Raw genomic sequence first — 14,954 nt, 5'->3', positions numbered from 1 at the left:
ATTGGACAGGCAGCACTCAAAGTCATTATTAGATAGGAAAGTTTCATGTTTATAAGTGTAGGCTATTGCTTGTCTTGTAAGTTTTACTTTACACCTGCAACCTGATGTCTTCAGATCCTCTTACTGGCTTTTATTTGAACCTTTACCCCAAGCTTTGTTAAATAAACTTCGGTTTGGGTTTACTACAGAGAGGGCTAAGTGCCGTAGGCCAAGGAGAGTATTGAACTAGGGTGAAACCAGAAAATGGGTGAGCTGCTTTCATAAGGGGCAGAGGATCGGTGTGCACTGTAGGGGTACCTCTACACAGCAGCATTGTTTCGGAATAACTGACGTTATTTCGAAATAACAAAATGCGTGTTTACACAGCAAACCAATATTTTGAAATAATGTAGAGATGGAGGACATCTTACTCCGACTCCTGTAGCCTTCATTTTACGAGGAGTAAGGGAAGTCAAAGGAAGAATGTTCTTCCTTCGACTTCCTGCTGTGTAGACAGCGCCAAAAGCCTAATTAAGTTATTTCAACTTCGCTACGTAATTGACATAGCTGAAGTTGCATATCTTAATTCGACTTTTGCTCTGATGTCTAGACATACCCTAAGTGTCCAGAAGACAAGGGGCTGGGCACTTGAATGTAATGAAGTGGGGTGTATGTCCAGTTAGCTTGCATTGGGAAAGAACAAGGTTTGTGGAGCCCAAAGCTTGTGTTACCAGGTAGCTTTGGGAATGTTTCCCCCAGCAGCATAGATGAGAGTCCCTCCTGCTGAAAACATGTGGTAACAATTCACTGCAAACAGCGTGATTAAGCCCGAAAAATGTAACAGTCGCATTGTGATCCTCTTGAAAACACCACAGAAATTTTGCCCATTGTGTTGCTTAAGGAGCTCCTGTGGGGTAGAAGAATAAGCAAAATGGATAGCTATACTTCCTAAAGAAAGATGAACGTGAAACATGAAAATAATACAATCCGATAGGTAGTGGAGCTTGGGATGATAGAAAGGGGCAGACTGTAGTATGTTGGCCAACATGATTAAATCAGGTGCTTGACTTCAGCTCATTTTCTAATTCCCTTAAGGTACTGAGATCATGGGAAGACTTGACCCCAGCAGTGAATGCTGAGCCAACTTGAAATTCTGCCAAAATGTACCAGACCCCTCTGCTAACATTGTACGATTAGTGCAAACCCCAAAAATCTATGGACTTTTGAAGTTGCAACAATTCACTGCCACTAGGTTCATTCTTCTTTTGTGTTTGCTTTCCACTGACACTTGAGCAATTTCATTTTACCAGTGCAGACCTCCTGGAAATCATGGTCCAAAGTCATGTGTATAAGCTCTCATGGAAATCAATTCTTATATTTGCATATGAATATTCATGTTGGGCACATGCATGCTCATCCAGTCAGAAATTGTTCCAAGTGACTTATCTGGCTAATTGCAAAGACGCAAGTTGGCTCTAGCCAGGCAAGTTTTATCAAACATTTGTGGTCAAGCCACGATTCACTGAACAGCTTCAAAAACTTAACAAAAGGAAGACAATTTTTCTTCCTTAAGATTCTCACATGGGCCCCATTACCATTGTAGCTGAGTATCTCAAACTTTGATTTGTTTTTTCTCACACCCAGGTGAGGCATCCCTATTGTACAGAAGGGGAACTGAAGTACACAGAGCCTAAGTGACTTACCCTAAGTCACACAGGGAGTGTGGAGAGCAAGAAATTACACCTGGGTGTCTCAGAGTCCAAGGCGTGTCCTTTTATCACTGAACCACCCAAAATTGCAGTCTAATGAGTTGAATCACAAATAATTTTGAGAGGGTTACACCCCCTGGTGGATAGTCATTTCATAATTGGTTTATCACCTGTTGTCTGTCCTGTCTCTTCTTTTTCTAATGCCTTGCCAGGACAATCTCTAGTGTTCTCAAGTAAGTATGGTCTCCTCTCTCCTTTTGCATTCAGTTGGCCGTGTCCCAGTCTGGAAGAGATTTTGGCAAGGTTGTATTCATGAATGCCCACAACTTGGAATCAGATAATTAGGCCTGAGGGAGTAAAATTCTGGCCCCACTGAAGCCTATGGGAGTTTTGCCCTTGACTTCAATCGGACCAGGATTTTACACTTCATCTGTTTCACTAAAGCACTGACTGGGGATTGGCACTGTTGGGCTTAGTTTGTCTGTCTTTACCCTCAGTTCACAGCAGGTGCAGTTTCACTGCGCTGTCTGCCCCATTCCTCCCCTGCACTGCTGACCGACCCAGACTTTCCTTCACTGTGGCTGAAGCTGAATCCAGTTAGATTCTGCTTCTACACAGGGAATTTTAAATGAATTAACTCTGGTTCCAATAACTCTGATCCCTGCAGCAGATCACTATTAACCTCTCTCCGTGCGGCAAAGTGGCCGTTCACCGTGCCTCTTCGTTTCCTGTTGCATATCAACGTCCGAGACAACACTAAAGCCTTAGGCCTGAATCTGATCTCAGACAAGTGTAAATCTGGAGTAACTCGACTGACACCTCGACATCTTTTTGGTTTTCTTCCATGTAACTGAGATCAGTCTGGCCCCTGGCTCTTGTGAGGCCAACTAAATTATCTCACCTTCATTTCCTATTGTATTATGTCCACCAATCTAGGGAGGGATTCATTTCCCTTCTGGCAGCAATATTGGGCTGACCCTGTCACTGTTGTCTTGCCCCAAATATTGTACAATAGTAGCCTCAGTTTTTCTCAGGCAATTTCCTTTGAACCGAGATGAAGTTCGCTGGTCTGCAAATCCTGGGAGTTTCCTTGGCTGCTGCTGCTCCCCAACCCCAGCACAGCAGAGACCCACAGCAGGAAGGAATCATCATAATGAGGAGTTGGGGGGAGGGGGCGGGGCGGGGCAGGTGATGGGTTGGGTCAGGGAGGGAGGAATGGACAATGAGGGACTGTCCAGAGTCTGGGATTCCTAAGGCTCCATCTACACTGAGGTATTCTGAAATAGCTATTCCATGTCTTTTGAGCACGCCCATTATTGTGAAATATAACAGGCTGGCTTTTCCAACGTCCCTGTAAACCTCATTCCACAAGGAGGAAGGGACATTTTGGAGTAGCAATTTGTTTCAAAACAAGTGCTGTGTAGACAGCGTCAAATTTCAAAATAGGTTATTTTGACATAAGATCAAAATAACACATGCAATTTGCATAGCTTAAATAACGTCTCTTATTCCAACCTACGGTGCAGTGTGGATGCACCCTATGAGATGCCAGGGTTAGGAATGGAGGTTTTCAGGTTCAATAAGGGACCAGGAGAGGTCTCTTGGACAGCAAAGGGCAGAGAGAGCAGGTCTCCCTTGGGGAATATGAGGCAGTAGAAACCTGATCTACGCTAGAACACAGGAATGATTGACCATTGTCCATTATACTCGAACCCTGCCCCAGACTAGACATGGCTGGATCCTGCTTTCCAGAACATTCAAATTGGAGTGTGTGTGGCTGCATTTCTGTGGCACAGAGGGATGGCAGGGCTTTGCGTACAGCTACACAAGGTGCTTGACTTTTCACAGACTCCGCCAAGCCTGTTCCTTAAAGCATCTTCATTGCTGCAGCACAATGGAGCCGGAGACAAGAGCAAAAGAAGAACATGGCTCTCTGGTCTGATCAATGCATAAAATCTTTGTGCCTGGCATTTCCCACCTGAGACTTCTTAGGAGATTTCTGCAAGCATGCAGCTTGCCTCTAGGCCTTCCTCCCCCGGACGGGCATCCTTGATGTGCTGGGAAGCATCTCCGGATCCTGCCTGAAACCTGCAGAGGAAATAGACACATGAGGCCCCTCATCCGGAAGGCCTTAGTTCCACCATTTCCTCTTGTCAGCAGTCTAATGAGCTGTGTTATTAAATGGCTTTTACCTTGTGCCAGGGACAGAACTTCAGGGCAGGGAGGGAGGAGGGGAACTCCTCTGCTGTATTGAGGTTCCTAATATTCATGATTGCATGGGCAATGGATGGATGCATGTCAGAGTGACAGGCTGGGTTAGGTTCCCAGTGCAAAAGAGCAATGGGAAACAGGAGCAGCCAAAGCCTGTGAGCTGCATGAAAGGAAGGCATAAGCAGAGTGTCTCTCCCAGGGAAAAGATCAACAGTCTGCATTTTGAATAAGTTTCCAGGCCATGCTGAAGGTGGGAGACTCTTGGGGTTAAGTAGCTCTCCAGACACACCTGGATCCTCTCCTGCCTGTACATGGTGCTGGAAAATCATTATCATATATTACAGTAGTACACAGTGGCCCTAGCCAAGACCTATGCTCACTGTGTTCGAGTCACTTCCCCACACTATTCATGGTGTAGATAGACAAGGTGGATAAAGAGTGGGAAGGGAAATAGTCCCTAATGACTTGTTCAAGGGCACCCAGCAGCTCCGTGGCAGAACTAAGGCTAGAACTTCACTCTCCATGGTGGTGCCTTGGCCATTAGCCCTTTAGTGCTGATAAAAACAGAACAGCCATAGTAGGTCAAACCAAAGGTCTGTCTAGCCCAGTATCTTGTCTTCCAACAGTGGCCAATGCCAGGTGCCCCAGCGGGTGTGAACAGAACAGGTAATTCTCAAGTAATCACTCTCCTGTCATTCATTTCCAGCCTCTGACAAACAGAGGCTAGGGACACCATTCTTATCCCTTCTGGCTCATAAGCAGGGCTTGACAAATAATACAATCTACTTGCCTGTGGCGAGTAGATTGCAACCCGGAAGAGCCGGGTTCGGGTGATCTGTGCATGCGCAGATCGCCGGACAGCGCAGCTGGCGAGTGGGGCTTGCCGTGGTTCAGTGAGCCCTGCTCATAAGTATTGATAGACCTAACCTCCATGAATTTATCTAGTTTTTTTTTTTGAACCCTGTTAAAGTCCTGACTTTCATCACATCCTCTGGCAAGGAGTTCCATAGATTGATTCTGTGCTGTGTGAAGTGGCCTGTTTTAAACCTCCGGCTGGGATGAGTTCCTGTTTTAAACCTCCGGCTGGGATGAGTTGTGTTTTAAAGGGTTAGTTGGTTTTATTGACTAGACAAATTCTTTGTCTCGGGGCCATGATATGGGATGCCTGGCTAAACACCTGGGACCCATCATGGTTCAGTGATGAGGAAACGGGAGGAACAGCTGTGTCTAGTGAGGGAAAAACACTTGGGGAAATGCCTAGGACATGTAGTTCAAGAATGGGGGTCCATAGGCCTTGGGGTAGATTTGTGATGGGGACACACCTGTGGCTTTTCCTAGGTCTGTGATTAGCACACTTGGAAAATCCCAGGAAAGGGGGTCATCATGATCCCATGACAGGGACATGTGAAGAAACTCCTGGTGCATTTCCTACTCCCATGGCAGGAACAGTGGGGGTTGTCTAGTTTCAGAGCTGAGGCTGGCACTAATAAACAAGCTTGGGAGAAAGCATGAGGAGCATGGGGCAGCTCATGTTCCCATTAGCTCAAGGGGGAGGAGGTAAATGCCAGTGTATTTATGCCTGCTAAAGGGCAACCTCAATTCATTGAGTGGGGACAGAAAATAAGAGCCACAAGACTCAGGCAATGCAATTCCGGTGATAGAATCGAACCTTTCAGCTCCTTGTGGGTGACAGAGTAAGGATTTTTTTGTCTGGGGAGCTGCAGAACGATCTGTGATCCCTGCCTTCCGGTCTGCCCCCTGCACCATGAGGCAGGGCACAATGCAGGGGCCTAGGATGCCAGCAAGGGGGTGACAGAGCTGTGGAGGAAATAAATATACCCGTGCAAAGAGCTGCTCCCTGTTAATAACAGTAATAACGCATGCCAGGAAGTGGAGGGAGCATTTTTTTAAATGCTGATCATCTGCTCTATCTAGGGCAGAAACAAATCACTCAGATGATTTCATTCTTTTATAATGCCCCACCGTGTCATTTTCTTTTATTACCATTCACTGATTTTTAATAGGCTACACGCACCGGGCTGCAGAGCGGCCGATAAATTGTGGGGCTGCATGGAGGAGAATGCACCGTGGCCCCAGATGACAGGAGCTGCCGTGGCAGGCCCAGCAAGATTTCCAGACAAAAGGTGAGCCTAGTCTTTGGAGACCTGCCCCGCTTGCCCTGTCCTCCCACCGTTGCTGCAGTGGAACAGCTGGGTTGCAACCCAAATCCCTGTGGAGCATTGGGATGCAGATGGCAAGGAAGGTTTTCTGTCACCTTCCCAAATCAGACTGGTTGAGAAAGGTGGCAGGAGGAATTGTGCCTGTGGAAAGGGAGGACTGTAGGCGAGGTAGGGGACATTCTTTTAGTTCATACAATGCCTGAGCCAAAGGCCAACCTCCCACAGAGCTCCCACTGTTATCAATGGGGATTTACTGGAGTCAGTCCTGAATTAACTAGAGTGACCCTGCAGATGGATTTGGCCCTGAGTATGTAAGGGTACGTCTAGACTACATGCCTCTGTCGCCATAGGAAAATGAAGCGGCGATTTAAATAATCGCCGCTTTATTTAAATTTACATGGCTGCCGCGCTGAGCCGACAAACAGCTGATCAGCTGTTTGTCGGCTCAGCGCGATAGTCTGGACGTGCGGGTGGCGACATCAAAGGTATTTGTCGACCACCCAGGTAAACCTCATCCCAGGAGGCATACCTGGGTGGTCGACAAATACCTTTGATGTCGGCAGGGAAGCGTCCAGACTATCGCACTGAGCCGACAAACAGCTGATCAGCTGTTTGTCGGCTCAGCACGGCAGCCATGTAAATTTAAATGAAGCGGCGATTATTTAAATTGCCGCTTCATTTTACTGTGTCGGGTAGCCTAATCTACATGCCTCTGTCGCCAGAGGCATGTAGTCTAGACGTACCCTATGCTACTAGAGCCAGGGCATCCAGGGAGACGCACCTGTGTTATTCAGATGGTCAAGATCATGCTGTTCTGTGGAAGCACAACTAGGACAGGGACAAGAAGCAGTTCCCCTGTGGCTTTGGTCCCATCACCAATGTTCCCTCTAATTTTTTCCATCCATGTGCAGATGAAATGTGCACCGAGGCATGTGCACTACCCATAGAAACACAAAACCTAGCTGTGAGCATTCTGCTAATCATCTGGGTAGCATCTGAATTTCTCCTAGGAAGCCACACAAGCGCCCAGCTACAGGGAACACTGCCCATGCCACGAAGCTCTTTGTGCGTCTCATTTTCAAAACACAGAGAAAGCAGGAAAAGCAAATTTAATTACAAACACAAGTCCCTCTCTTCTTTCCCGGCCAGGAAGGGCAGTCCTCTCCTCTTTGCGCATGAAAGAATTCAGCCACATGAGTTGTTGAATGGTTATTTATTTAAAATGAAAGGAAATTACCTTCAGCGCTGTGTTGGTTGCCAGGTCAGCAAGGAAAACGGCACAGGGTGGAAAAAAGCAGCAGCAGCGGGTTTTTTTTATTATTGGGCAGCCTTCACCTGCACAGTGAGCAAAGGAGTCGGGGGCACCTGCCTTGTAGAGATAAGAAGTATCCACTGAAGCCTAGAATGCATCACCACTAGCAACTGCAGAGCTGATATGGAGGGGGAGAATGCCTTGTGCAGACCCCTAAGCAGCCCGTGCCCCATTGCTTGCCTACTTAGTAAAATAACACTGCTACCATCTTTCCTCCGAGAATTTCCAGGCCTTTTACAAAGTACAAGTGACACTTCCTAACACAGCAGTGACAGAGGTATTACTGTCCCCATTTACAGAAGGGGAAACTGAGGCACAGGGCTGTGACGTTTCTTAAAAACATAAGAATGGCCATAGTGGGTCAGACCAATGGTCCATCTAGCCCCATATCCTGTCTTCTGGCAGTGGCTAATGCAGATGCTTCAGAGGGGATGATAAGAATGTGTCAGTCATTGAATGATCCGTTTCCTGGGCTGTAGTCCCAGCTTCTGGAAGTCAGAGGCTTACGGACACCCAGAGCAAGAGACTGCAACCCTGACCATCTTGGGTAACAGCCATAGATGGGCCTAACAGCCATGGATGTACCTAATTCTTCTTTGAACCCAGTTATTGTTTTGGCCTTCAAAACATCCCCTGGCAAGGAGTTCCACAGGATGTTGTGTGAAAAAATACTTCCCTTTGTTTGTGTTAAACACACTGCCTCTTATTTTCCTTGGGTGACTCCTCATTCTTGTCTTATGCTAAGGGGTTAAAACAACTTCCTATTTGTTTTCTCCACACATCTTATGATTTTATGAATCTTTTGTCATATCCTCCCCCCCTCCCTTCTTTACTTATCTTTTTTCTAAACTGAACTGCCCCAGTCTTTAACCTCTCCTGGTATGAAAGCTGGTCCATGCCTCTAACCCTTTTTGTTGCTCTTCTGTGGACTTTTCCAGTTCTAATATATCTTTTTTGAGGTGGAGCATTCCATGGACTTATGCAGGGGCATTATGACCTTTTTTTGTCTCATTATCTTTCCCTTTCTTAATGGTTCCTGTTAGGAACACTCCAAGGTTACACAGTGAGTCAGTGTCAGAGCCAGCTCCCAGTTTCCATAAACCCCGAGGCTGCACATTCCCCTCAGTGAATAGCAATTCTTGGTGTCAGTTGGGGTGGGTCTGAAGAAGCTGGATTTACTGTTTGGTGTGAGGTCTGACTGTGCTCTGTGTCTGAACAGCACATGGCACAGCAGGGTCCTGGCCCGTGCCGGGGGGTCTGAGGAACTACTGCAGTCCAAGAAAAGAACTTGCAAAACCCAAACTGGGGGGGGGGGGGGGGGAGTATCAGATCGACATTCCCAATGTCTGGGTGGGAGGGGGAAGGCCCAGAAGTTTTGGCTCTTGAAGCAGCAGGATGCTCTCTGCCCTTGCTGTGTGCACTTAGCAGTGCAGATAGCCATTCTCTCTTGCCCTCTCTCAGTGCCTCATGCAGCCTGGGGCATCCTCTGGGGCCTTAATGAGGCCTACCTTAAAGGCTGATTTAAACAATGAGAGATTCCTTTGTGCTCCAGGCTGTAGCTGGAGCAGCAAATGGCTATGAAAGGGTTGGTGCCTGGAGGAGAATCCTCCCCTGAGATTAAGGGGCTTGCAGTCCTTTGGGTAATGTCTGAGGCTTCGCTGCCTGTGGTGGGGGAAGCTGGAAATGATTCCCTGGCTAGGAAGGATCGTAAACCAGAAAATGGCACCACGTCCTGCCTGTGATGCAGCCGGCTCCAGTGGCTCTGCGCAAGTCCCTGCTCCAGGCTGAGAAAACAGCTTGCAAGCCTGGAAGTCGTCCTGCTGTTTTTGCATCTCTTGAGGGGTGGGGAAATAAACGAGGTCAGCACGGAGGCTGCAGAGCTGGCTGGGAATTGCTGAGCATGGGGGGAAAGGCAGCACACACATGAGATAAGCCTGGATCAGAACTTGTCTGAACCTCCTCCTCTCAGCCCTACTAGGCCACCACCCCTGCTGTTCTTCGGCACATGCAGTCCTGCCCTCAGCCTTTAACACCTGCTCCTCCTGCCTGCTTTAGTTCCTCATGTCTACCCCTGTTCCTTGTGTCCATATGTTCCTAACCTTTGCCCCCTGGTGCCAATCCTCTTGTTCCCCTGCCTCTCTCTCTTACTCACCCCTATTCACATCCTGCACCCCCCTCCTCCCGCTCCTGAATCCTTTTGCTTGCTGGATTATTTTTCATTGCCAATTTTGCAGCTTTTTTAATCCTTTTCCTACATGTCTCTGGGCATCCTCCATCTTTCCCCAGATGTGGGAACACACACCTAACCTGTAATCAGTGTGACTCACAGCCACGTCAGTATCTGCCTTTGGAGCAAAATGACATAAGGTGCTTTGTTCTGCTGCTTGCTGTTGAAAGTTAAATTGCTTTTCTTTCTCCCACTTCAGACACTCTTTTCTTTTCCCCGTCTGTCTGCCGTGTGTCCACAGCAGGTTCGGAAAGCATCACAATCTCTTGTATTCTGCAAGTCTGGGGTGAAAGGAGCTTTTGTGGCAGGGGAACATGCTACATCTTTCTATGGAATTGTGGAATGAAGCTTGCAGTGAGTGTGACTCTGTTTGCACAGCACATGGATACGTCTATTTGTGCTGGATCTTTGTGTGTCCCTTCCTGTGCTTGTAGATAATGTGCACACTTGTGTGAGATAATGTGTGAGAGCCTGTTGATGTGATCTTGGGTTGGTGTGTGTCTCTCTGGGCCTGTGGCCATGCCTGTACTGTAATGTGTGTTCCTGTGTGTTTAAGTGTTTCTTTGTGTGTTTGTGTCTTTGTATCCACTTGTGTGTACTCTCTGTTTGTTTGCTTGTGGTTGGGCCTGTGCATCTTTTTGTGTGTCCATGCCTGCACACGTGCGTGTGTGTGTGTGGTGGGGAGCTGAGGCATCAGCACTGGGTTGTAATGCAAAATTCACTGCATGTTAAAGGAAGCTGCAGATTGAGCTGCATTGTTTTTTCGAAGTGCAGGGCATCCTCGTTTCCCCCGGCAGTGGTCAGCCTGGAACAAAGGCAGCTAGGGCTGGCTTCCTAGCAATTAAAATGGCCTAACAATCAAAACTGTCCAGTTGTTGTACCCAGAGGTAATTAGTACCCGCCACCAGGCTCTAGCAGAGGGAAAAAGCTTTGTGATTGCGCTGCTGGTTCCTCGGACACCAGAGAGCTGTTCCCGGCTGCATGAGACATTGTAATTTGTGACTTAGAGCAGATCCACCAGAGTCACTACAAACACGGAGAATGTTTTTCAGTGTCTGTCATCTTGTTTTATATCTGTGTCTTGGAAAGCACCCAGGCACCGAGAAATCTTGGATCTCTCTCTCCTCTGTTCCTCCTCTGCCTTTGCATGATGGAGCTCTTGATGGATTCCTGGGTGACTCCCACTGGGTGCTGATGGATTGCTACTCCCGCTCACTGTATGCTCCAGCTGTCTCCGCCGTTCAGTCTGCTGGATTGACAGGGCCCATAAATCACCCTGGAAGGCAAAGCGCTCAGAGCATGCCAGCTCTGTCTGCGTGGCACTGACGCAACACAGGCCTCGCTGGCAGCAGGGCAGGTGGAGTGTGGTAGGTCTGGGAGGAGGCAGGAATACTGAACCCACTTGCTGATCTCTTACCCCCTCTCTGAATTAAAGGAGGCTGGGGCGAAGGGGAGTGGGGCGTTCTGTGCCTTTTTGTATTTCTCTGGCACAGCCTGACTTGTGGCTGCTCCTGTGTGAGGGTGCGACAAGGGGAGAGAGTGTGTGCTGTGGGGGAGGCTGTTCCAAATGCGGGGGCAGGAGGAACTGGGAAGCGGGCAGGAGAGTGGTAGGAGATGGACAGCGCAGTAGAAGAGAAGGGCTGGATTCAGAGGTGGAGGCAGAATTCTGCAGAGCCTGGAAGGTGAGGCTGAGGAGCGCAAACCCAATGAGGACAGACAGGGAAGGGGTAGGTAATGGGGCTTATTGTGATCTCCGTTAGCGATGCACTTGGGGTGCAGGGCTCCACACCAGCAGCAGATTTCTGGGCCCTACCTACAGCGGAGAGGGAGACGAAGGAGGCAGAGAGGAAGCAGGCTTGCTGGGGGAGTAGAAGGGAGCAAGACTGCCAGGGAGTAGCCATGCTGGACAGAGGAGGCTGAGCTCAGCATGGCAGGAGGGAGGGAGGGCGCTGCTGGCTCTTGGCTGGTATGGGCACTAGTTCACCCAAGTCCACAGTGCTGTGCCCTGGCTCTCTCAGCCCAGAGTGCCAATTCGGGAGGTTCTGCTTCTGTCATGTCCCCAGCAGGGCCTGTGTCTGAAATCTGCCTTGTATTAGGAGTTCTGGTGTAAGTCCAGACACATCCACTGCCCATCTGCTGGCAGACCCTTCCGGGCCCATTCCTCAGTAGCAGAGTCAATGGGTACGTCTGCACTCGGAGCTGGAGGGGTGATTCCCAGCTTGCGGTGAGAGACCTACTCTGATCCAGCAAGTGCATTAAAAATAGGGCATGGCTGTGGTGGTGAGAGGGGCTAGTTGTCCTGAGCATGGTCCCATCCAAGAGGCTGAGCACACACTGAGGGCAGCTAGCCTCTCCAGTTCCCATATCATGGTGGGGCTTCATCAGAGCAAGAATTGCTCTGCCTCCTCTAGCAGGGAATCAGCTCCAAGAGCAGATGTCCCCTAAGTGCAGCAAGGAGAGATGGAGGGAAAAGAAAGAGGTCTCTGTGAGTGACAGTAGGGTTAGAGTGGGCAATCTCTGAGTGAGCTCAGTGGGGTGTGACGGTCCCCCTCCATGCTTCATGAAAATGGGCTTTGGAATATAAATATGTATAACTTGGGGATGCTTTGGACAACATACCTCACGTAACCTATCAATTTAATCTTATAGTCTGCTGAAGCTGTATATCCTATTTTGGTGCATGTATCATTCTTGTATGAAAAGTCAGAAATATGAAGAATGGGGTTGTTTATTGTTTTAAATGTGCTAATGAGAACCATTACTAGTCTTCCCCCCATCCCAGCTTTAATGACTTGGTGATCAACTTAACAACTTGTAAACAGCCTAGTTTGTCCCGTAAATCCAAAGGTGATTAGTCAAGTAAGATATGTGACCATATCATCTGGTATGAGATTCCATTTAGACCCTGATACTTTCCATTGAAGGGGGGATGTAGAGCAATAGAGGAAAGACTTTAAGCAATTGGAAGCTATCAGTCCTTTGTCTTTGGCTGGCCTAATAAAAAACCCTGAAAGGATTCAAAGAGAGCTGAAGGCCCAAGTCAGAGTAAAAAGATCATGTTTGACTTGAAGACTAGCCTGAAATAAGAACAGCTCTTTAGGGTAAGAATTTGCTTGCAATAAGTTTTGCAGTGGATTTGCACTAGCTATGCGTTTGATTTTCATTTTAATTTAGTAACTTACTTTGATCTGTTTTCACTTTCAAACATTTAAATCCTACTGTTTATACTTAATAAAACACTTTTGTTTTCTATCAGGCCCGGTGTAAATAACTGTTATCTGGGGGGAACAACCACTGTGCATATCTCTCTTTCATTGATAAAAAGGGAGAACATCTTCATGCACTTTCCTTGTGTAAAACTTTTACATGGAGAAAGACAGATTTATTTGGGGTTTTGATCTCTTTTGTGGGTTGGTTTCCTGGGTGCTGTGGCATAGAAATGCACCCTCCCAGAGCAGAAGGAGTTCAGTGTCAGCACTGCTCTTCAGGGAGGCAGTGACCCCAACTCTGTGCCTTATCTGGAGGAGACCAGAGAATCTGGTCCAGCAGGACAAGGTGGTGGGGAGCCCCAGAGAGCAAGAAGGCAGGTGTCAGTGGTATGATCAGCTCACCAGGGAACAATCCCAAGTTGTCTTCTATGCCTGCACTCTGTCACAGGTTACATACATCTTCCTGACATCAGGAGATTTGGACTTTCCATCCCTTCATTTCAGGGGCTCCTGCCTCACTTGGCCCGAGATGAGATCTTGTTAGATCACACATGCTGAGCAATGTTGGATCAGGTCAGTCCCTGGAGGAGAGGAATGGCTGGGTGCTGTAGGCAGGGGATGGTCAATTCAGGCTTTGTCCTCACTAGAGGTTTAACTCATTGTGGATCATGAATTTCCTTCTTTATGTGCTCCCTGTTCAGACTCCCCACCTCTGAGTGGAGCAATCATTGGGCACTGGTAGGAGGAAGCTGCCACACTCTGGCAGTAGAGCAGAGCACAAGTTAGCTTGTCTTACTTTTTTCAATGAAAAAGCTAGTGATGGCCAGTCACAATAATCAGTAGATCATAGTCTGTCAATTTTTTCCCGCCAGTCCTGTCACCTACCTGTGCTCTGTCCCCAGTCTGCAAGTCACTTGCCTTCATATGCCTCCTTGCACCCTCCCTACTGGCAGTACCTTCGGCTTCCCTTCTCTTTGTTGACACAGCAACAAGAATGCCCACCAAGAAGCCCACATGTTGGGGTGCAGGCATCTGGCCACATGTGGACATCATAACCTTGGGGGATCTGTGGTCTGGAGTGAACAAAACTCAGGACTCTGGGACCCAGAAGGGGAGTGTCCAGTAGCGTGACACCAGAGCTCAGACTCTGCTGGCTGATCAGTTGATTGACCAGTCTGGACGACAGGCAAGGAGAAGATAAAGAAGCTCAAGTTGAGATCTTCGGGGGCCAAGAATAATACTTCCAAGCCCAGTGCTACTCTGGTGAGCTGCCCATTTTAGGAGGTGCTAAACCCCACGCAGAACAACACCCTGAGCACAAAGCCATATTTTAGCCTGTGGAACTGGGATGGATGTAGGTTTGGAACCTGGCTGTCTCTGAGGACATGGGAGTCACTTCCCTTGTGACGAGCAAGTTTGGAAAGGGCCATGGCTATGGATTTATGCCAGAGAGCACTGTAGCCTGGAGGAGCCCTCCATGGAAATCCTGGGGGAGGATACAGCCTCCCGGCTGAGGAAGCTGGGCACAGCCATTATTGTAATTAGTAAAAAGGATATTCCAGAATATGTGCATGGGGTTTGGCTTCTAATCCTGACTCTTGCTTCAGCAAAGGGAGGATGGAGAGCCACTAAACACACCCTTCGTCTCCTGCTTCCTCCCAGCAGACCATGCTGTTTAACAGGGCAGGCAAACAGGAAAAGTGGTCAAGGAGCAGCCCCCAACAGCTGATACCAGCAATTTAGTACAAAAAAAGGCCTTGAATGAGTGTGAAAGACTTAACAATTAAGTGTCTTGCAGCTGCAGTCCTGATAAAATATAGCTGATGGGAACAGAGTCCTTAATGGCACTGCCAAGAACACCCAAGTCTAGAAGGTGCATTCAGGTGATATGTGGCATCACTCTGCCACTCACATAGCAGCCAGTTGTTCGCCAATCTGATTTTGCTCCATTTTTGAGGAGTCATACAGCAGAATTTTCCAGTCAGTAGTAATTCCAAGCAATCTGTCAGATTTCAGGGCAAGATAGCCCTTCTTCTGCCTCTCCTAGAACTCACCTCCCTTCCATGGTATTTGTCAGGTTATCTAGTACGAGATGCAAGAGGTCCCTTGTATAACCCGAAGGTCTTT

The sequence above is a fragment of the Pelodiscus sinensis genome, chromosome 23 (assembly GCF_049634645.1).
Source record: "Pelodiscus sinensis isolate JC-2024 chromosome 23, ASM4963464v1, whole genome shotgun sequence".
NCBI classification, from domain to species: Eukaryota; Metazoa; Chordata; order Testudines; family Trionychidae; genus Pelodiscus; species Pelodiscus sinensis.
The sequence above is the reverse complement of the archived record's forward strand: the minus strand, read 5'-3'. Positions refer to the sequence as shown.